Source organism: Cyprinodon tularosa, unplaced genomic scaffold (genome assembly GCF_016077235.1).
Source record: "Cyprinodon tularosa strain WSP-4 unplaced genomic scaffold, ASM1607723v1 ctg93, whole genome shotgun sequence".
NCBI lineage: Eukaryota > Metazoa > Chordata > Actinopteri > Cyprinodontiformes > Cyprinodontidae > Cyprinodon > Cyprinodon tularosa.
This window is the reverse complement of record NW_024039707.1, coordinates 148204-172458: the sequence shown is the minus strand read 5'-3', so window position 1 is coordinate 172458 and position 24255 is coordinate 148204. Positions and strand designations below refer to the sequence as shown.

Sequence of the window (24255 nt, the reverse complement as noted above, 5' to 3'; positions counted from 1 at the left end):
AGGAGAGTGTGGAAGCTGATGAGAAGTCACAGTCGAAACAATATAGAGTGGAGTTTGGGCATCCACTTTTTGTCAACCATAGGGTAAGTTTTATGATGTGACAATTTTGAAAACAAATTCTTTGTCTAATTAAAATAATGTGTTTCTTATATTCAGCTCTTGTGCTCTTTCCTAAAAAAGGGATTTTAGTAACCCACAGACTTTAATTAGTTCATGAATCAGCTGTTGCTTACTAGCTGCCATTATAAAAGCCATAGTACCTTAAGAGAACCCATGTATGCACAGCGAAAACATGCAGATTCAATGCAGAACAAGCAGACCCCATGTAGAACGTGCAGATTCCATGCAGAAAGCCCCTAAGCTGTAATCAAACCACATAGGTTTTTGTTACAAAGCAACCGCGCTGCTTCACCGTGTAGCCTACATCGAAACAAAAAGAAAAGGGACAAACTGATTTAATTAGAGCTCTAAAAGACATGACCTTATTAAGCACAATATGTGTGGAATATTTTTTTGTCTAACTGATCTGTGCCATTTAACGTTGTGAACGTTATAAGATTAAGATAGCCTCTTATCTATACAAGCTAATAGATGCAGTGTAACAACCAACAATGTAACATTTTAGTCATTTTAAACTAAATAAACAATTTGCTGAGGGTTTAATTCATTTATTGGGGTGGCTTTAAAATACTTCTGCCCAAGTGCACTGTGTACTGTATATAACATATTAGTCCCATGGTCACTTTTCTCCTCCATATTTAGGTGAGCTACCTACCAAATATACTTCCCTATTATTAGGATACTTCCCCATATATGAAATTGTGGATTGACATAAGACAATTCTCACAATGGATCTTGAAACCATATTTAGGGAAAGGAGTAGTGCATAGTACCTTCTCTTTATAAATACACGCAGACTTTTCCAAACTCTAGTTCTATATTTTAATCAGGAAAATGCAGCAAATTTGTTTTTATCTTTAGAAGTAATGCAGTCCTATCCATGTTATTCTATTGTTTTGCCTGAATATATTAACATTTTTCAATAATGTAACCGTTTATGTTGTCATAATGTTTTAGGTTTACATAACTATTATGTCATTGTGATTATGTGATCTGTTTTGTTACACATGTACATACGTCAAGTAGTTTGTTGCAAAAATGTGTTTTGACACAGCTTCACAATAATGGGATGTTCTGCCCCGGAAGCTAAACAATGATCATTTCTGTTTATTACTACTGAAGGAAAGTAATAGCAAAATAGCTAAATGTGAGTATTGGTTTTTTTTTTTTTTTTTTTTAGCAAAGTTAAATGTTAAGGATTTCTCTGGTGTTCTCTTGGTTCTCCCTCCATTATGTGAATTGCAACAGCAACAGACTGCAGAGGGAGGTGATGGTGAACACAAACAATAATTTACAAAAAACGGAAAATAATATTTTAAAACATCCCACAGTATCCAATATGCTTCGTTAAAATAAAACTAAATGCTATGATACATAAAACAGGATGTCTTAACCCTGTTTATTTCAGGTATTTTTTGTCAATTTCCTGTGAAAACCACATGTCAGAAAAAAATATAGAGGTCACAACTGTTAGGATCCTCAGGCTTGCCCTCCAGAGGGCGCCGAGGATCCTCTTCTGCCCTGTGTTTTTCCCTTAGGGTTGGAGTTACTGTGGGGACCTGGAGACTACCCTCTGTCTCCAGCAGAGTGCGCTGTGGGTCTTCTGGAGCTGGAACCTTCCTGCACACCTGTTGCTAATCCTCTCATCAGAAGACCTCTCCTTTATAAGCTCCTGCCTGACCTTGCTTCCACGCCGCAGTGTTGATCTTAGTTGGTTAGCAACCTGAGCCTCAGTTACTGGAAGAATCTTGGTTATCTCTAGTGTGAGATCAGATTCTAACTTTTCCCTGTTTCTGCCTCACAGGAATCCTGTCTCTTCGTGAAGCTCTGGATGAGCTTAACCACCTGTCTCCTCGTGAAGCTCTGGATGAGCTTAACCACCTGTCACCTCGTGAAGCTCTGGAAGAGCACCCTCACTGGAACCCTGTCTCTGGTCTGCAGCTCTGGGAGAGCTGCATCACAGGAAACCAGTCTCAAGCCTGAAGCTCTTGGAAAGCCTAACCTGCTAAGCTGCCCTGGTGAGCCAACCCGAAGATTCCTACGTGGTTGAAACCTGACGACCCCTATGTGGAGTTTCCCTAGAGGTTCCCATGTGGATTTTCCCCTGATGTTCCCTGCTGATAGCTGGGTGCTCAGCCTGAAGAATCCTCTGAGTTAATCCCCTGTTGTTCCCTGCCGGAAGCTCAAATCCAGGACTGCCAGGCTAAGCTTGAAGCTAATGCTTAGCCTCACATGAGCTCAGCTACCAGCCATCTCCCTTTCCCTGCTCAGACCCCAGTGAACCAGCCCCCTGCCTGAACTGTTTTTCACTTATCTATGTGCTTGTGCCTTTAATAAACTCTTTGGACTTTTACCCGAGTCTCCGTGTGTGTTCTGCATCTTGGGCTTACTCTCTTAAAAACCCATCATGACAACAACCTTTCTTTTCTTCTACTGTTTGTGCCAAAATATCTAAAGGTTCAAAAATGAAATAAAATGAAAAATCTAACAACCTCTTTTTTTTTTAGTTGTACATTGAACAGGCATATTGCACCATATCAATTTCTTCTCTGCCTTTTACAAAGTTATGATGTAAATTTCATAAATAAAAACAGTTACATTTCACCTTAGCTCCTCTGGCTGTTAAACATCCAGGAGTTAAATAGGCCCCTCACGTAGTTGTCCTCCAAAAGTGCCTGAGCAGCTAGGCGATTGGGTAATGGTACGCAGAAAGAGTAGTTCTCTACTAGGGGTGTAAATAATAATCGCCGACGATCTGCTGCAGTCTCGTTCTGCTGGGGGTTTCTTCCTGGTTAAAGGGAGTTTTTCCTCTCCACTGTCGCTACAAGCATGCATAGCGTAAGGGATTACCTTAAGTAAATGAGTCGGTGCAACTAACTGTTTTTTTTTTTTTATTTAAAACAATTTCACTGTATGTCTGGTTGAATTGTAAAGTGCCTTCAGATGACATGTGTTGTGAGTTGGCTCTATATAAATAAACTGAATTGATTTGAATTAAATCTGCTGGTGCTTTTCTTAACAAAAAAACCTTAGAAAAATAAAGCTTAACGTTGGTGTGATTCAAGTGGATTTTTTATTTTGTTCCACAGAACATTTGGGTCAGAAACTTTGGGTCTTGGAAAGTACCCAATTTTGAAAATAAAAAATTGTAGTAATTCTGTTTTAAACTTTAGGAATAATTTACCAAAAATGTGTTGCACATTGTCTACATGTTACCAAGTAGCCTACATGTGTCTGATGGTGTATTCTTTATCTTGCATTTGCCTATTATCTTAATTGAATTTTTTAATGCATTCAAAAAGGAAAATAAAAATCACATCTCATACATAAATCATAGCACTTTCAACATACAACCCCAACACACAGTAACATACTATCCACCAACTCAAACTCTATGCAGACCTTTAAAAGGTTTTTTGCATGTCATCTAACCCCTATTACTTTAGATCTAACAAGCATTCATGCATAGATGATGCCTGGATTTATTTGTCGACATGTCTCTGTATCAGATTATGTAAATCAGGCTCTGGTTTATGTTCCTGTAACAAATTACACACTAAGGAATGGGGAGAAAAAAACAACAACATAGGGGGCAAGGAAAGGACAGAAACATAGACCTGTACAAGATTAGGAATAGAGCAAAAGGTGAGGGAGTGGGTTAGAAGAGCATATGGGAGAGATGGTGAAAACTGGACAAAACAGTGACAGGCAAGAGATGAGAGCAGAGAGAAGCAAGGTAGTAAACAACCCCAGAGTGGACAGGCGAGGAGACAGAGCCGAGTAATAGACCGACCTGGAAAACAAAACTGATAGACCGAGGATGACAGTGACATGGAGGAAGAAATATAAATATGAAGGGATGAGATGGTACCAAGCAAAGGTAGCCCAGATGAGAACAAAGTAACAACGGAACAAGAAGGAGAATAAAGTAGTCTAATTTCATAATCATAAACCCAAAAGAGACACTGCATACCCCATGTTTCTCTTTAAGTGCCATGCCGGAGCTCAACACATTAAATTTTAAAGGTTACAGGGTTGGATTATTGCTTTCTGGGAATAGGTCTGCTATTCCATGGATAAAAATGAGCACTTATCAATATTCTGATTTAAGCATCAGATTAAATAACTGCTAGAGATGGGTATATAGGAGCCAAAAGCAGAGATTAAAGGTAAAACAGATATAAAACAGAGGATTTGGCTTAATTTCACAGAGTAATATTTTGCTTAGATGGTAACTGAAATATGTTTTCTAGGAGTTTGCAATATCATAAAACTGAAGCATTTTCAAAGTCTAGATAAATAGGACACAGTATGGAAAAACATTTGTATTTTACACCTGCTTATCTATCCATCCATTTAACCATCCATCCTTTTGAAGGTAAACCAAGAGAATTGTGTAAAGATGCTGCTGAGGGATAGTTTTTCTTCTTTAACTGTCTTATCTCCTGTTAGTAGATCAAAGCTTCTAGCAACCACCCAGCCAAACTCTCTATTACATAATTCATGTAAAACATTCCAGCTGAACTGAATTTGTGTTCTCCTTTTTACTTATTGTGAGAAGAATAAAATAACTTATAAATTATTTCTGAAAAAAGGAAAAAGTTTTTATTATCCTTTTAACCCTATGCAGGCAATACCTTTCCAACTCCTCTGTGCTTTTAGATTTAATCACATAATACATTTCCAAGCTTTCGCATCAGTTTAATGAATCCAGCCCTTCTAAAGTAGTGAGTTTTAGTTTAAAGTTTTTAGATTACTAGATAGCTGCACGCAACAAAGAACATGTCTAAAATCAGAATAGAATAGAAAATACTTTTATTGTCCCACATTGGGAAAAATTCTGGTCTTTATAGCAGCAAAAAGATTATAGAAAAATGGTCACGCAAATATGGAACTTAGAAAAATATATAAGAATAACATTATAGTGAAGAGTTAAAAGATAAACAATAAAATAATGTACTGTAAAGTGTTTTAACCATATAAAACTGTGCACTTGGAGAATAAATAACCAATATACCGTATTTTCACGACCATAAGGCGCACCGTACTAAAAGGCGCAGTCTCAGTTATGTGTCCCATTTCTGTATTTAACACACACATAAGGCGCACCGGACTATAGGGCGCGTTTTTTATATACAGGTGCATGTCCTCTACTACCTTTAAATACCTCTACTGCGTATTTAAAAATACAGCGGGGGCAAAACTGAGTATGACTGTGCTTTATTCATGTATTTATTACAAAGTATTAATCAAACCTGGCAGCTGGCCGTGAGTCAGACACATCGCTAATGACACAGCGCTGTGGTCACTCCTAAATTAACTTAAAATCCTGAAACCTGCCGACGGAATATGTTCGCTTTTATTACCGGTATCCTGGTGCCTGCAGCTAAAATTATTTAGATGAAAAACACCTGCCAGCAGCCGCGGTGAACGAAAGGATTTCTCCTGTCGGCGCACCGCTGGTATGTGGGGGTCTGAGCGCCTCCGACAGAAATAGATAATCTGGATGAACTGACTGCAATTATTAAGTTTTCAGGTGGCCTTTCTCACTTAAAAACATATTAAAACTACTTTATTCCCACTGATCACAGCAAATATAGCTGCAAGATTAAGATTATTTAGATGAAAAAACACCTGCCAGCCACCGCGCTGAAGAGGAGGAGACGCGCCCAGGCTGCTGTTGAATTAAGTTTTCAGGTAGAAAAATAGAGCGGGAGCAAACCTGAGTATGATTGTGCTTTATTCATGTATTTATTACAAAGTATTAATCAAACCCATCAAAGTCATCATCCTCTGTTATCCTCAGCATTCCTCTGAATAAAACAGCTGCGCTAAATCAGGCATGCCAGTTTCCCCTTCTGCGCTGTCAGTCACTTTCCGTGCAGCGCAGCTCCTCAGAAATAATGCCGGCTTTTGCGAAAGCTTGAACAACAGAGCCAGCAGACACAGTCCATCTACAATCCATCCGCAAACGGTGGCGTAACTTGCCCGGCGCTGCCTTCCATTTATCATGAAACTGTGGTCTCAGTCTGTCATCCATCGCTCCCACGCCGCTCGCAGCCTTACTGTGAACGGCCGCTCCACACCGATGTCGAGCGGTGGAAGTTCCTTTGTCAGACCCTCCGGGATAACGGCGAGCACAGCGTTCATTTGATTCATCTTTTTTTCACATCGGCTGTGAGATGGGCACGCAGCGATGGTGATGCGTGGAAAAAAACACCTAGTCTTCTCACATACACCTGTCTCAGCCACGCATCCACCCAGCCTTTTCATTTGCGTTAATATCATATGTCATCAGAGCGCTGTGTCAGTCTCACTGCCAGCTCCCAGATCAGCTTCTCTGATTGGTTGATGCGGCGCGTCCAGCAGCAAAACTTCAATTTTTCCATCTGAGCAGCAGCAGCGCGTTGGCGGTGCATCAGATGCTTAAACGCTCCCGACGTGCTGCACCAAAACGCGCTGCAGGACCTTTTGCTGCACCTATACGCGCGTCAACCATTGACTTTGCATGTAAACTCGCTGCTTCTGCTGCACCTGCTGGGTCCGGTTCACACCGATGTCGAGCGGTTGAACAGCGAGCACAGCGTTAATTTGTTTCCCCATGTTTTTCACATCAGCTGTGAGATGGGCACGCATGGAGTTACATATTAATGGTGATGAGTGGGAAAAAAACAGCTGGTCTCCTTACATTCAGCCACTCTTTCATCATCTCCTGAATGAGGTGGTCTCAAAAGTCGCAGTTACAACACACATAGGGCGCACCGCACCATAGGGCGCACCACACATTTTGAGGGAAAAAAAAGACGTTTAAGTGCGCCTTATAGTCGTGAAAATACGGTACAACTATGGACATTTTTACAGTAATGAATATTAGAAAATAGCAGCAACATCAGAGATGTTCAAAATGAAAGGAGCATGTTATTTAACTGAAAAAAATAGAAACTGTGCAAAATCAGCATGAATGTAACAACTTATTGAGGTTGTTGGGAACAGTAATGGTTATAGTCTTCCAGCTGCTGGGAGGAAGGATCTGTGTGACGCCCCCTGGTTCATTTAGGGTGCAGCAGTCTGTCACTGAAGGAGCTCTCCAGTTCAGCACCAGCTTCATGCATGGGGTGGGAAGCATTATAGACAACAGGGATGCAAATTATCTTAGAATCCTTTTGTTTCCCACCTCCTGCACTTAGACCAGAGGGCATCCAATCACAGAGCCATCCTCCCTGATCAGCTTATCCAGCCACTTTATCTCAGCTACAGATTAAGGCTGATTTATACTTCAAAACTCGGTCGTCTGAGTAGGTGTCAGGGTAAACACAGAGACGTCCCCGCCCCCTCCTCTGACACTCTGCTGCACCTCTCCCAAATTGTAGGTGACAGCGGACTCTGATTGGTCAAATCTACATCCACTCTACACTATGTGTCTCCTGTTTGGTACCTTACCAACTTTGTTTGTATGACTGCGATTGCGGAAAATTACTCGTGAAGTTGGACCACCTAGAGGAGCGAGGTCCGCAAGAACGCAGGGACCCTTTTTCTACCTGGATCCCGGCTCTTTTTTGCCCTCATGTCCCCCCATTGTCAGACAAACTTGCCCCCACTTCCTCACCGCCTTGGCCGTATCTAGACCCACAGCTAGTTCGTGATTTTCCCCTTTTGCATTGCGCCTTGGAATAAACATAGCGCAGACCACACCTCAATATTGAGCATAAATGAAAAATGTCTGCGTCATACCTGCCACAAGCTCGATGCAACACACTCACTGATGCGGGGGTATAACCAGATCTTAAGCCACTGCTCCAACAGACAGCTCCATAGAAGATGGCTGATGCCACAAGAAGAGTCATAGAAGGTCTTTAGGAGCACTCCCTGCACTCCAAAAGGCCTCAGTCTCCTCAGCAGTAAGAGCCTGCTCTAACCTTTCTTTTACAGAGCATCAGTGTTGTGAGTTGAGTCCGGTAGCACCAAAGAACCTGTGTAAAATTACACCACCCTTAAATTCCTTTGGTTAGAAAATTTTCTATCTGCAGAGAACATAAAGTAGCTAAAACACCACAGCTTTCTATATCATCTACTTATATCCCATCTGTCCCTGGAAAATAACTAGTTTTAGAGCAACAACTAGATCCATTTGACTGACCATCTGCTCCCATGCTGACAAGATAGAATTAAAGGCTGTTTGAAACCCAGCATTCTTCTTTGCCTGAAGATAAAATGATTGAGGAACAATGACATCCGTTCAAGATCAGCAACCTCAAAAAGCGACAGTAGTCTTCTAAGATGAAGGTTTGATAAAGCTAAAGAATTAATTTATTGTAAATCTACAATTTTGATCTCTAATCTACATGATACCCAACTTTGCTTCTGTGCAGCTTCTGAGTGGGTCTCCTTTAAATATATATGCAAGGTTGTGAGAGTGCCCAAGTTCAACCTTTAATATGTACGACGAATTAAGGCTTTAGCCCTGAGATAAACATTTTTAAAAACAGGTAACAAATCAACACAGATATAAATTTAAGTTATACTATATAATAATAAATACAGCAAAAAGAAAGAAATAACAGTTCCTTGTAAAGTGTAATGGATTGGATCTCCAATACCTGATAAGAAATCATGATTTCTGATCCAGCTAATTAGTCAATATCGGAGACGATATATGATCCAGGTATCAGATTGGTGCATCTGTACAGCCTACTAGTAGAATCACCACATCACAACCTCGTGGCGTGCCATGGTGAAAAAAAAACATGGTTGTGGAGGTGTTTTTCACTTAAATAGAAGCAATACTAGCCAGAAATTGTTGTACGACCTTAGTGTCACATTTCTCATCAGTGAAGCACTCTGGAAAATGTACATTTAGAGGCAGCTGAAGCAGCTAATCCTCTCTGAGAGAAAAATAATCATTCACTCATGGATGTCCACCACTAATCCTATCCTCACCATCATCTGGTAAAGGTCTGCTGACAGCTACAACTTACAGAAGCGTGGTTATTCTAATGAATCCACATGCATCTGACTCAGTCTGGAAATTTATGGAATTCAATTTGTGTATTTTCTGGGTACATAGATTCATGAAAAAGATTTTGTTTCCATTTTTATTTCCTATTCTGCTATAGAAATGATCAATCCATCCGTCCGTCCTTCTATCCATCCAACCAGAGACTCGTTTCTGCATTATCTACCAGACGTCTGTCACCATGTTGAGCAAAACCTGCAGCCAAAACTATAGAAAAACAGAGGCGATAGTAGGAGCATAGGGTGGATGGAGTGAAACAGATGTGCAGACATGATTGGAGGGTTAAACAAAAAGACTTTAAGGGTGGAGACAGAGGAAAAGAAAAATAACAGGGCCCTGAATGGGAGGAGAGGAGTTACAAGAATCAAACCGTAAACCTGTGGCTAAAATTAAAAGCGGCTCATCTGCTTAACAACCCTTTGATTTAGGGTGTTATTCCGTTAAAATATAACAGCCATCAACTCTGCACTTCACATGAAGCCCACTGGAGCGTGTTCAATCCTCAAAGCCACAACCCTTTCCCAGGAGAACTCATAACTGCTAATAAAACAGATTCTGCAGCCACCAATCTCAGAAGGTCACCAAGCGTGGCTTTCCAGAGCTCTCAGTGCTGAATTTAGAAAGAGGAAAGGTTGCAAAGTACTTTGAGTAACTTGGATGATTCATTCATCCTGCTTAATTTCTTGTACATGAAAGTTCAGGTTCTCTAGCAGACATTCAGTAACATTCAGTCTTTTATTAACAACTTGAGTCAGAGGGATGGAACTAAAGGACTAATTAGATTTTAATTTCCCACAAAGTGCGTTTTATGCATTGACGCCATGGCAAATCAGCCTTCCAGTGTTGGTATCAAGGGCTTTTAAAGGTCACTGAAATTTACATCTGAGCAGATTCTCACAGTTGGCTGCAGAATTATTGTTCACTTCCTGCAACTTGCTTCCCGATAACCGTTTCAAAAGAACAAATTACAAATAAAAAATCTGCTATGAGAATGGTTGAGAAAGAAAACAGCAACAGGGTAGTTTTTTTAACAAAAATCCCTTTATGATTTTTTTCCCTTTTTAGCATTGTTTTGTAACTACCAGCATCAAGGCTTCCCTGGAATGTAATTCAAGACAAAAGCAACAATTCCCTACAATAAAAGCGATATCTCCAAGGCAGTGTGCTCTGAAATGATGCATATTTTACAGTGTGCACACCGTCTGCCACACATGCTGCTGTCATTGGCAGTGTGTGCCATCCGCTGCGCTGTGTGAAACTGTGGTGCTCTGCTTCACTATGTTGTTTTCTATTCTTAGCAGTAGAAAGGAGAGCCTTTCTGCATATCAATGACCCTGCTCATCTTTAAACATCATCTGGTGGGATGACAGCAATGACAGCGCCGGAGAGCGTGTCCGCATCTCTGTGAAAATTCATTCATCTGCCTTCACTTGTTCTGCGCTCGCCTGCACAGGTCTGCATCTCTGCACATTTTATTTATCTACTTAGAAATCCTGTTACAGTTTGTGTAAGTTGAGGGCGGTTATTTTAATTAAAAAGCCAAAGACACAAAAGCTATGCACTCCTTCATGTGCATTTGTGTTTATACTTCTGCACGCCTGCATCGCTCAGAACTTTCTTCTACATCAAATCAGCCAAGATGAAACCCCTCCTGCTGTGTCTCCTCATGTTATCATCATGGCTGAAAATAAGACTTCTACACACCGCAAGGACCACGCCAAACCACCAACTGCTGAAAAAGCTAGGGGAAGTTACTTAAGGGAAGCCTTAAATAATCACTAACATGACGACAGCTAACTGAGAGAGTGGGGCAATGAACAGGAAGGGAGTGATGGATGAAAGCAAATCTGTCATACTAGAGATGTAATATAGCAGGTTTTACAGTTATATTGACACATTCAAATAAACATATAATGGGTCTATCTTTGTCTAATTGCAGGGGTCATTAATTAGTTAACAAGGTCAGATTAATACAAAATTAAAAAACCCAACAACTGAAAGCCTGTACTACTGCAGCACAATCCAGGACCAGACATAAGTGAACTCTACTGCCTACATTTTTTCCATTCATTTTAATTAGACAGTGTTGCTTAATACCATAGAAAGCTTAATGGAAGATCCCATGAATACCAATTTTATTGGTACAGAATTGTAGGTTTATGTTCGTTTAAAGCTTTTAAAGCCACTGTGTTTTTTGTCAACACTAGTTTTTTTGTCACAGAGAGTCACAGTTTTTGACACACCGTGGCTTACGTTGCCAAATATGTTTAAGACAGTGACTGGCTAGGATATATGAGGTAAAATTCAGCGGGTACGTCCTCTGAAGGCCAGATTCGTAGGCCGATTACATCATAGCACAGCGCCGAGGCGTCTTCAGATCGGAAGACTTCTTGTTATGCGGCCAACAAATGCAGCCTTCTTGTCCGTTTTGAAGGACGGGTCCGGTGTATCCTACGTAGGCTTGGGTATCCCATGATCCATTGTGCAAGCCGGCTGCTCCGTGCTCAGAGGAAAAAGGTAAATTATGCCAAACAGTTGTAAATATTGGAAGAGCAGTTTATTATGATCCAAATATGTGAATACCGTAAATTCTCTAATATAGGCCCGGGCCTTTATTTCACTCAAGTGTATCGCGGTCCAGGCCTTTATTGGATAGAGGCCAGAATTAGAGACAGGCCTCTATTGCTATTTGAGCAAAACAGACTACCAGTGGAATGAATAAAAATGAGATTTTGTGTCTATTTGAACCTATAAAACACTAGGTTCATTTATTGAAAAAGTACAGTTACCATGTCTCGCTTGGTTTTTTTTTTTTTTAGAACTTTTTATTTTTAAAACTTTTCACAACAAAAGAACATTCCCTGAGCCAAGAGTAATTAAATCAATAACAGAAATACTGATGCCACATATACAATATTTCGACATAAATGCAGCACGATAAACCAGGTCACCTGAGACTTTGAATACCTTACAAGGGAGAACTGCACGTATACATACACACAAACTCATACCCCTCCCCCTCCCCTCCATGGTGCTTACCCACAGGCCAAAAATACAACATACAGTAAACAAACAGCAAAAATTATATATATAATATATACCCACCTACGAGTATACATACACACACGTATTCAACTATATACACTATATTGCCAAAAGTATTTGCTCACCTGCCTTGACTCACATATGAGTTAAGTGACATCCCGTTCCTAATCCATAGGGTTCAATATGACGTCGGTCCACCCTTTGCAGCTAGAACAGCTTCAACTCTTCTGGGAAGGCTGTCCACAAGGTTTAGGAGTGTGTTTATGGGAATTTTTGACCATTCTTCCAGAAGCGCATTTGTGAGGTCGCACACTGATGTTGGACGAGAAGGCCTGGCTCTCAGTCTCCGCTCTAATTCATCCCAAAGGTGTTCTATCGGGTTGAGGTCAGGACTCTGTGCAGGCCAGTCAAGTTCATCCACACCAGACTCTATCATCCATGTCTTTATGGACCTTGCTTTGTGCACTGGTGCACAGTCATGTTGGAAGAGGAAGGGGCCAGCTCCAAACTGTTCCCACAAAGTTGGCAGCATGGAATTGTCCAAAATGTCTTGGTATGCTGAAGCATTCAGAGTTCCTTTCACTGGAACTAAGGGGCCAAGCCCAGCTCCTGAAAAACAACCCCACACCATAATCCCCCCTCCACCAAACTTTACACTTGGCACAATGCAGTCAGACAAGTACCGTTCTCCTGGCAACCGCCAAACCCAGACCCGTCCATCAGATTGCCAGATGGAGAAGCGCGATTCGTCACTCCAGAGAACGCGTCTCCACTGCTCTAGAGTCCAGTGGCGGCGTGCTTTACACCACCGCATCCGACGCTTTGCATTGCACTTGGTGATGTATGGCTTGGATGCAGCTGCTCGACCATGGAAACCCATTCCATGAAGCTCTCTGCGCACTGTTCTTGAGCTAATCTGAAGGCCACATGAAGTTTGGAGGTCTGTAGTGATTGACTCTGCAGAAAGTTGGCGACCTCTTCGCACTATGCGCGTCAGCATCCGCTGACCCTGCTCCGTCAGTTTACGTGGCCTACCACTTCGTGGCTGAGTTGCTGTCGTTCCCAAACACTTCCATTTTCTTATAATACAGCTGACAGTTGACTGTGGAATATTTAGGAGCGAGGAAATTTCAGGACTGGATTTGTTGCACAGGTGGCATCCTATCACAGTTCCACGCTGGAATTCACTGAGCTCCTGAGAGCGACCCATTCTTTCACAAATGTTTGTAAAAACAGTCTGCATGCCTAGGTGCTTGAATTTATACACCTGTGGCCATGGAAGTGATTGGAACACCTGATTCCAATAATTTGGATGGGTGAGCAAATACTTTTGGCAATATAGTGTACCTTAGTAGTACCGATGACGGAGCAGATTGCGATCCATTAGAATCACTAGAGCCCAAAATCACACACCCAAATACAATTTCACCAAATGCCATCTTTGATTGAACTTGTCCACTTTGAGTTGTAAGCAAGCGGTCATTTTTTCCATCATATACACTTGTTTTACCCGATTCTTCCACTCTGCTATAGATGGTGACAAAACTTGTCTCCAGTTTGCCGTTATAGTTTTTTTAGCTACTAATAGTAAAATGTGCAAAATATACTTTTGGTCTTCATTAAAACAGTCTGGTATTATATTCAGTAAATAAAACAAAGCATTTGAAGGTATTTCTCTGTTTATAATTGTCTCTATTTCATCTCTAATCCCCTTCCAGTACTGACTGATAACCGGACAGTCCCACAGAATGTGCGTATGGTCACCAATCTTCCCACACTGTCTCCAACATAGGGCCGCTGAAGGATTTTTGACAAATCTAGAAATTAAAAATGGGGTGCGAAAAAATCTTATTAAAATTTTCCAACTGAATTCTCTCCACATTTGGCTGTTAGTTCCTTTGTGACTGCCCTCGCACAATATGTCCCATTGTTCGTCCTCTATTATAGAATTGGATTCTAATTCCCAGTTTTCTTTTACATTATAGGTATTATGATAATTATTAGATGAGAGAATTTTATACAAATGTGAAACATGTTTTCGGGTTGGAAAGGTCTTTTCTCCAATAGTAATAAAATATTGTTCTATATCATTTGGGTTTCTATTAAGTCTATTACGTTCCTTGTGACTAGTAATGTAGTGCCTAATTTGCAGATATCTATATAAATCATTTGCAGGGAGATCAAACTGTTCCTGAAGTTGTGCGAAGGACTTTAAGTCAGCCCCATAGAATAATTGGTTTAATATTTTAAGACCTTTAGCTGCCCATCTCTTATAGCCTTGGTCCCATGTGGAAGGCGGAAAGTCTATATTACCAACAATAGGCATAGCTCTGGAGACTGACCCTGTATCTCTAAGCATCTTTTTAACCTCTGTGCATATTTTTAAAGTGTGTTTGGTCCATTCATTTCCAATTTTCATTTTATTAACAGTTTTGATATCTAGGAAGGGAAGAGTAGATAATTGTATACCTTTAGTTTCACCCCTTTCTATTTGAAGCCATTTTACTTCCTCATCCCCTCCAATCCAAGTCACAATGGCTGATAACTGCGCTGCCCAATAATACCATTTTAAATTGGGTAGAGCTAAACCACCCCTGTTTTTGGGTATGTCTCGCTTGGTTTGAAGTAAAAAAAAAAAAAAAATCCTCCAATTCTGTTTAATTCTCCTCCTCAGTTTCCTCCTCCTCTTCATCTCTCCCTTTAATCTCCTCATCACTCGCGCTCCTCCTGTTCTGCTGCGTGTCTGTTCTCTTCCTCGCGCAGACGGGCAGCAGTCAGGGCCTGTCGTCCAGCTGCGCAGGGCTGTGGTACTTGTATGTTACTTACTACCACAAGTATAATGTTGAGGTATGCCCAGAAAAAACGTTTATAGCCCCGGCCTGTATTAGAGACCGGCCATTATTTACCTCCTCTGACAGCGAGACCGGCCAATGTTAGAGTCCCGGCCGCTATTGGAATACAGGCCAATATTCGAGAATTTACGGTAGTTCTGTCTGTAATGAAAAGTGTTGTTTTCGATGGTTGAGTCAGATATGTGGCGGGTAATGTTTTGTTTATTGAAAGGTTTTTATCTCTCCTTGTGTAACTGAGTTGGCTGATATTTAAGTACAGATTCTAATATCTCTGCAGTATGGGCAATATAAAGCTAATATTTGCGATGACGGTACTGTTGCAGAAGCTCCTAGAAAATGTTATCAGCATCCACAAACGTAGTGATAGGTTCCATGTCCATTCTTTGCCTGATTTGTGTGTCAACTGGCGGTGCAGGCAGTGCAGCCGAAGAAGGCTGGACCTGTCTGAATCCATAGTCAAAACTCTTTTGGCCGCCTTATTTTCACGGACCTCAAAGGATCTGGGTCCTTGAAGGATTAAGCCTCTGAAATCAAACACACCCATAGTGTTTCTTTGAGTGATATTCCCCTATTTGACAGCATTACGACAGTAATTCTTACACAATATCCCTTTGAGGGTTTTTGAACACAACAGTACCAGTAAAGCCCTTTGACAACTGACTCTGGACAAACAAGCTTTCACGGCCATGAAAGGAATGACACCTTAGAATAAAAACATCTACATGCTTGTGGTTGATGCAAGGGAAAATCTAAATAAAATCCCAATATTTGTTGAAAACTGCATTTTTTTTAGCTCTAATCTATATGATAGCCAATTAGTATTTATCAACAGCAGTGCAAGATTTTAATGCCTGAGAATAAGCTGGTGATTTGTCGAGAGCAATGACTAAATAAAACCCTGGACATGGCAATGAGTGCTTGGGGCCACCAATTAGGTTATTCATGAGCTGCTTTGACTTTGAAGATCAAAATGAAGAAGACAATCTGAGGGTCAAATTCTAGAAATCACACTTTAGGCAATTAATTGGATGGATGAAACACTAAGGAGACGCTTAAGGAGCAGCTGGAAAAAAGAGAAGAATTAAGTATTTTTGACCAAGCCAACCTGCCCTGTGAGAGATATTAGGGTGTTCAAAGGTTAGCCTTCTCTTTGTACATGGTTTCAGCGCAGACAGAATAATAATATTGTTTTCCCAGGGAACTCAGCTTTATTTAAGACTAGATAAAGGACCAAAATATCAAATATACAAAGGTCCTTAATGCTTTTTCTACAGTCAAATATTGTTCTGTGACTGAGAACAAACTGAGAACATAAAGCCAAGTTTAGGATTCACAGCTGATTTGGTCAATCATTTATCTAATAATAAAGCCTGACATTATCTAAACCAGGCTATGAGGTTCTTCCTGTGTAACCCTGGAAACGACATCATCATTTGCAAGGCAACTTTAAAATAAGGAAACAATGGAGCAAGAAGGCTTTTTGTTTTTGCACAAAAATAGATTTCTATTGTATTGACTACTTCTGTAAAAGTACTATTCAAATTGCTTGACATAGAAAAATGAAAAACAGGAAAAAAGTACATTGCAGTACGAAATTGGTCGGTTAAGAAAGCTAAATTACACAACTAGCACATTTTTTTCCAGATCAATTGATCTGCTGTTTCTGAAGTTTATAATTGGTATTTTACAAGACTGGAAGCCAATAAAAAATTTATAGAATCACAGCCTTAACCCCATCGAAACATATCCCTAACTTTTAAGTAATATGTATGAAGCTCAAACAATACTGGAACTCCTTCGGACAGGAAAAAAATAACATTAATATTTTCATGTTTGGTGTACTATAACTCTAACCTGACGTAGTCCTACTCAATTCTAGTCAGAATATGAGTCTGATACTGCTCCATAGAGCTGTGATTATGGGGCGTGTTTCGAACGAACCAGAAAAAAAAAATGCCTCTGCACTAAATTGGATAGACCTACAACCAATAAGAGCAACGGAGTGCGTGACGTATGTTAAGCGATGCATAGTTGTTGTCAACAAAAATCAAAGTGTGCAGTTGCACGCCTAGAATAAGAAGATGAGCCTTGATCGCGTTTCTCTGTTCCTCTTTTAAAATTAATTTGCTGTCAATATCTTCTAGAACAGACCTAATAGCAGAATCTACTCCCCTAAACTCTCCAGCGGCAGCCATTGTTGTTGTCACCCAGGCACGCTTTGGTCACGTGTTTGATTACATTACTGTTGATCATCTGTCCATCATTGTATAAAGCCCGCCCTGATAATTTGATTGGCCCGCCAGATATTGTGCGAGCATACTCGCGCTACTACTGAGCAATGCCAGACCGAACTTCCCGACCTCAAACGTTGTGGGCTATAACTCTATAAATCTGGGACTGCTAATGTTATTTTTGAGCTATTTGTGTTGAAAACTATTATTCACAAGTGGAAAATTGACTAGTTGCAGCCTTTCCTTGAGTAAATATCATAGTAAAACAACACACACAATGGTGACAAAGGGCCAAAACAAACTCTACAGGCCTTTGTTAGATAAATAAAATGAGTTACTATAGCTGAAAATAATCTTCTCTTTAAAAAGACAACAAGAACCTTTCATTTCAATGGAGCATATCAGGTCAACCAGTTAATACCAATCACCAAACACAGTGCTGCTGCAGCATGATGATGAAGAATGCTCTATGCTGATCCTGCAATAACTTTTTGCCGGGCTTAAAGTTAAATTATGAAATATTGTCAAAGCTTTCTTTACACATTTTGCACCTCTCTTCGTTCGGATATCCTCATACTTTTGTAATGAAGCGGAAAATCAATGTGCAGAAAGAAGTCAGACTGACCAAACCTCACAAACCCATTCCCTGTTGTCCTTCTTTCCTGTTTAAGTGTCTGCATTCTAAATTATTGCATTGCAACTTCCTTACATTCTTTTTTTTCTCCCTAGTTGTTTGCTTCTGTTTACTCAGTGTTTCATACTCTGCCCTCTTTTGCATAATAATTTACAACACAATCACACCTTCACAGCTAGCCATTCCTCCACCCCACTGCTCCAAGCATTAACCCCATACACACAGACACTGTCACACAGGGGAGAGAGGAGGATTAGTGCCAGGTCTATCCTGCCGCTTTTAGAAGACACAGCCCTCAGTAACTAGTAACAACTGATTGCTGGTGCCAGGGAAACACATAACCAGATTATCATGGACCAGAATAGCGAGTCAGGTTGTGGGTTACCACCTTTTACATCAGAGAAGCCAATGTGTTGTTGAAGGACTTAATGGATTAGCTAAGGATGCAGTCGAAAGGCAAAGAGAGTGCAAACAAGCAGGGAAAGGCTGGAGATAGTCTTGTGTTTATTTTTGGCACAATAGCAGAAGTAGACACAGTCTCTTTGGGAGTCGGTGCATACACAAAATACACACTCAAGATAATGTAGAGGGAAAACTATTTGACAGAGAGGATAGATATTCAAATTAATATTTTCAGGACAAAAGACATAGATAAACACATGAAGTTATTTCTTTTCAGTAATTCTAAACCGAGTAAGCTTGAAAAACAACAAGGACTATCAATAAAAATGTATTTAATCTCAAAGTGTTCAGGTTTTGCTAAAACCCTGCAGGTATTAAACATTAGCAGTTGTTGTAGGTACAATCCTGCGGATAAGAACAATAGGCTCTGCAGAATTAAAAAGCTAATTCCAGCTGATGAAGGTTATTATTATTCTAAATATGCAAATAAGGGTGTGCAAAATAATCGTAAAATCGATGAATCGTGATTCTAATTTTTGTGATCTACTGAATCGATTCTTGAAGGCAAGAATCGATTATTAAAAAAAAAAAAAATGAACAAATAAAATACATTAATGGTTGGCGCACATCAATCAAACCAAGTGGAATACAACTTCCAGTCCAGCAGATGTCGCTGCGGATGTGTTGACGCCTGCTGCTTTGTGTCATAAGCATGTCCGGACTGATTATCCTCATTTTGTTATTTTAAGTTTGATGAATCCTAAGATCTTTTTGTTGGTGTGTCCATGCCAGTAATAGTAATATTTCTGTCCAGTATTTGTTTTCATGGCAACACCTCCAAAAGTAATTTCAATAAATACAGCTATGTATGAATTCAGTTGCTTTCAGTTATGTATCAATTGAAGACACTATCCAGATCACACCCAGCCAGTCAGCCACTGGTAAGGGCTGTATCTTTTTCTTACAGTGTTCAGTGAAAATATCACAATGCATCGCAATATTTCAAGTATCGTGATGCATCGTGATAGAATCGCATCGTGGCATGTGAATCGTGATTCGAATCGAATCGTGACTTCTTTGCCAATACCCACCCCTATATGCAAATGTATTTGTAGCTCGCATTTCCCAGGACAGATTGGGTCCCTGAATTATTGAACTGGTGACATATTTTGAGGGGTTAATAATGCATATTTTTTGGAAAGAGTTCCTGACATCTTCTTTAGTATTATAAGCACAGCAAGATTTAAAGGGGTCATAGAATGATTATATAGGGTATTTGGAGCTGGTCCTTAAGGTCTCTGAATAGGGTGGTTGGGCTGAAAATGGTATATTTGCTGTTCTATGAGCCCTAATGCAAGCCTGGTTAAGAACCCCAGAATGAAACGACAGGTTTTCTTCCTTTTATGGTGTGCTCATGAATATTTAGATGAGCTGTGCGCTAATTTGTTGGTTTAAAACGAGCAAAGCTGCTGAGCAAAGACGCATCATAGCAACAAGCACTCAATCACTGAAACATCCAAATTGTTGATATGGTTGGGTGACCAGACGTCCTTTATTTCCTGGATATGTCCTACTTTTCATACCTAAAAAAAATTTCTGGGATTATAGTCGACTACAGTGCAGCGCGTAGTCAAAACAAACCGGGCACCCAAACTGAGACGTCAGCTCCTGGGCTGAAGGGGCAGAGAGCCAGTAGGGGACAGAGTGACCAAACCCGACCCTGTGGGGGTAGCCTGGACACAGGCTGCCCTGTGCTTCCCCCCGCCTGCCTTACCGCCCCCCAGCCTACCTCTCTGCTAAGGTCCGATCCAGTTAGCGGCCCAACAGTCGACACTTCAAACCACCCCCCCGGAGCGTGACAAAACTACAGGCCAGAACCAAATAAGGCAACATCCCCGAGTTGATGTCAACTGTGTTCGGGTTCACCTGTTTTATGGTGGAAGTTTGGAATTGTGAGATTTGCAGAGAAAGGTGTTGTCGATGGGGTTTGAACTTCTCTGAACATCCATTTAACCCACTGAACTATCATTATTCATCTATGACAATGGAAACTCGTTTTTGCATTCTATTACCCCTTTAATGTGCTTCTATCCTTACATTTGTTTTTGTTTTTTAAATGGCAGATGTTTAATATTGCTTTCTGCCATCACTGTGACGTAATCTGGATCCACTCTCAGGACTATGTTTTCACCTGCTGGTTAGAGTATGTATATATATATATATATATATATATATATATATATATATATATATATATATATATATATATATATATATATATATATATATATATATATATATATATATATATATATATATATATATGTATATATATATATATATATATATATATATATATATATATATATATATATATATATATATATATATATATATATATATATATATAGAGAGAGAGAGAGAGAGAGAGAGAGAGAGAGAGTGTGTCTCTCTCAGTGATACAGAGAGCAAATACTTTTAAAGGAGTCAACAAGAGAAGCGGCTTGTGATATTATCTGCTGTTAATAAAATAGACTGATAAGTTCAACAAAAACTAGCTGTGAACAAGTACAGATGTTTAATAACTTAAAAAATGCCATCTACTTGAAGAATTTTGTTTATTTCAGAAATACAAGTATATAATAAAGACAGTATATGTCCATAGAACATAAATTAAAACAGTCTGAAAAAGGGTGTATTGGCAGAAGAAACAAGCTTATAATGCCCACCCTCCAAAGCCAATTTAGACGCCCGCTTTGGATGATACGGGAAACACTCAGATGGTTTTAAGCCTTTTTAACAAATCATCTAACAATTTGATTTTATAATTTTTACCCTGAGAACTAATTTCTTTCAAAAGCCTTCTAATAAGTAAAATGAAGTTTCGCCTGAGCCCAGCTGGGCAGGGAGGCAGGGGAGAAAATTATGGAGAGGTTTAGAGCAGAGTTAGGTTATGAAAAACATATTCCAATTTTTAACAGGGCTCTGTTTAATCCCTCATTTGAGAAAGATTAAGGCACAACTAAACCTACGAAGAGATGTCTGTTAAAATAAACTGACCACATAAGAGAGGAGAGCATTAACCAGGAAAGCAACCAAAAAGCAACAGAGATCGAAAGCTCAAGGTATAACCAGTTATTAGGAAAACTACTACCTATGCACTCCACAAATCAGGTATTTATAGAAGAGATGCAAGCAGTTGTTGAAAGGCGACAATGGGAATTGTCTGTTTAAAGTTACTAAAGAAATACAGGAGAGTTTTAAGCTGAATAGTGTAGTCTACATGCAAAATATCAAACTAAAGGGCTGGTTATACTCCCGTAGCAGTGTAACAAGTAAGCTTGTCGCAGATATTTTTGATTTATGCCACGAACTATCACGAACTAGCTGTGGGTCTAAATACGGCCAAGGCGGCGAGGAAGTGGAAAAACGCAAGGGGTAAGTTTGTGCGACAACGGAGGGACATGAGGGCTAAAAAGAGTGGAAAAAGGGTCCCAGCGTACTTGCGCACCTCACTCTTCTAGCTGGTCCATCTTCATGAGTCGTTTTCCACAATGGCAGTCATATAAACAAAGCAATCGATATGGTACCAAACAGGAAATATGTATAGTGTAGAGCACATGTAGATTTGAGCAATCAGATACCTTCTATCTGTGGTCACCTATTTAGGAGAGGCGCACCAGAGTGTCTGCAGAAGGGGTGTGGGCATATCTGCATTCACTGCGACACACACGCAGAAGACCTGGTTTCTGAGCATAAATCAGCCTTAACTGCAAATCCTGTTAAAAGCAGTATCAATACAATGAAATATGGTGGTGGCATCATCATACTGTGCAGTGTATTCTCATCAGTTCGTATGAAATCGTACGAAAAGTGATGCACAGTAATTTCGTACGTTTTTGACGTTTTTTCCGTCTTATTTCGTCGTATTTTTACGTCTTGCCTCGAGACAAGATATCCTTGCGCATGCGCATCTTACACACTATTGAATAACATCGAATTTACAATAAACCCTAACCCTAAGATACAAAACATTAAGCAACCTAGTTAGAGACATCAAGAAGTAATTATTGCACTGTTTTTCCCAGTTTTACGTCCGTCCGCAGATCTGCTTTTTTTCGTCTGTCTGGCTGCGCATGCACACTGATCTGTTTTTTCGAGGAAAAACTTCCAAAACGTACGAAATACTGTGCATAACTTTTCGTACAATTTCATACGAACTGATAATGAGAATATGTTGTACTGTGGGGATGCTTTACATGATCATGTAGAGGCTTTGCATGAGTTTTTGGTAAGAAGGATCGATTTGAATATAGAGCTATCCTCAAGGAAATCTGCGAGAAGCTGAAAAAGAAGAAGAAGCTGAAAGAGGAAGAGGTTGACCTTCCAGCGGGAGGCCCTTAAACATACAATCATAGCACGTTAGAGTGGCCTGTTCAAAATTCAGATCCAAATCTGATCAAAAATCTGCTGAAAAACTTGAAAACCACTGATCCAAAAAAAAAATCCCTGAGCTGTTTTAAATGCAAAGCTGATCAAACAAAGCTCAATGTCTGTAGAAGCAAAACTGGTACAGATGTATCCCAACAAGACATGCATCTAAAGTTGGATCTACACAGCATTGACACTGGGGTTTGAATACAACTGAAAATAATGTATATTTTTAATAAAGAAAAATAATGAGAAAATGTATTATTTACATTTTACGAATACTTATGTATTCGTTTATGTTAGTAAGTAACATACAATGCCAATAAAACACATTAGAGAGCCTGGTTTTGACGTCACATATCATATATCGCAGTAATTAAGCAACCATCACAGACGGTGGCAACAAAAACCGCCTGCTCGCTACCAGAACTCAGGGTCCACCTTCAGTAAGATTCTTCAGTAAGATCAGGGCTCCTGACCCCAGGCCCCTCATCCAGAAGAAGAGCCTCTGATTCAGCGCTCCATGGAGGCTCCCTCCGAAGGTGATGGATCAGAAGGAAAATCGCCTTACGCACGATTGCGTTGTCTCCAAAAACAACGCGCACCGGTCTGCTGCTTAATTGGAGCGATAATGAAGCGATAATGAAGGCATCCCCCTCAACCCCCCATCCCTAACCAACCAGGGCTTTGCGGTGCCGCATGCACACCTGAGGGGAAACACGCAGGGCATGTTGGTCAGTTCCCTCTTTTCGTGCGCCCTTCTTCCTTGTTTACGCATCAACGTACAGCGTTTTTTTTTTTGACACCCTGATGACCGGAGCGAGAAAACAAGAGAAACGTGCGTTGTTTGTGTCTGCTCACCGTTTGTGTGCGGTCGAATAAGCCCAGGTCATTGATTTACCGGGTGGTTCCTCTCCTGGTGTTCATCCTCTCCTTCATTCAGCAGCTAAATAAACAGCTCTCCTCCTCTGAAGCCTCGGCGCGGCTCTAATGCTCCCTCCCCTCTCTCCCTTTCTCTCTCTCCCCCTTTCTTCCATCTACTCCCAGAAAAGCAGCATATCTCCTCTTTATCTATTATAGTAAAAAAAAGCGACTGATGTTGAAAGGGCTAATGTCAGCAGAGAAATGGCTATTTAGTGGATTTTCTGTGTGCATTTAAAGCCATAGAATGAAAGTGAAAGCAACTGTTAAACAGCAAGGAGACAATGTGTGAATCTTAAATGCACTTGAAGGCAGAACTTCCAGGTGTTTATCCATGTAAGTTAAGAAAACACGTTTACCTTAGTGGGTTTCAGCCTTTAAATAATTTCTTAATTATTGATTTTTTTGTTCTAGTTTACATGAAATAATGCATAAAGACGCACAAGTTTGAATTTCTACTATATAAATTCTATCAGCTGTGCTGCTGCCATCAACACCTTTATTCATAGATGTTGGAGATCGGCCTGTTTTTCCAGTGTAGTCCTGTTTCTCTGACTGTGACTGGCTGGATGTGCTCTCGTCATCCACTGACATGGGAGGTGGCTC

General features: G+C 40.2%; 1 protein-coding gene across 2 annotated transcripts in view; it reads right to left on the bottom strand.

The window, feature by feature from the left end:
• Positions 1 to 23727, bottom strand: part of slc8a4b (solute carrier family 8 member 4b) — a 142008-nt gene extending 118281 nt beyond the window's left edge. For both annotated transcript variants that reach the window (XM_038274794.1, XM_038274796.1), the window contains exon 1: positions 23590 to 23727. The gene's annotated coding sequence lies outside the window, so the exon portion shown is untranslated. The remainder of the gene's footprint in view (positions 1 to 23589) is intronic.
• Between the last annotated feature and the right edge of the window lie 528 nt (positions 23728 to 24255).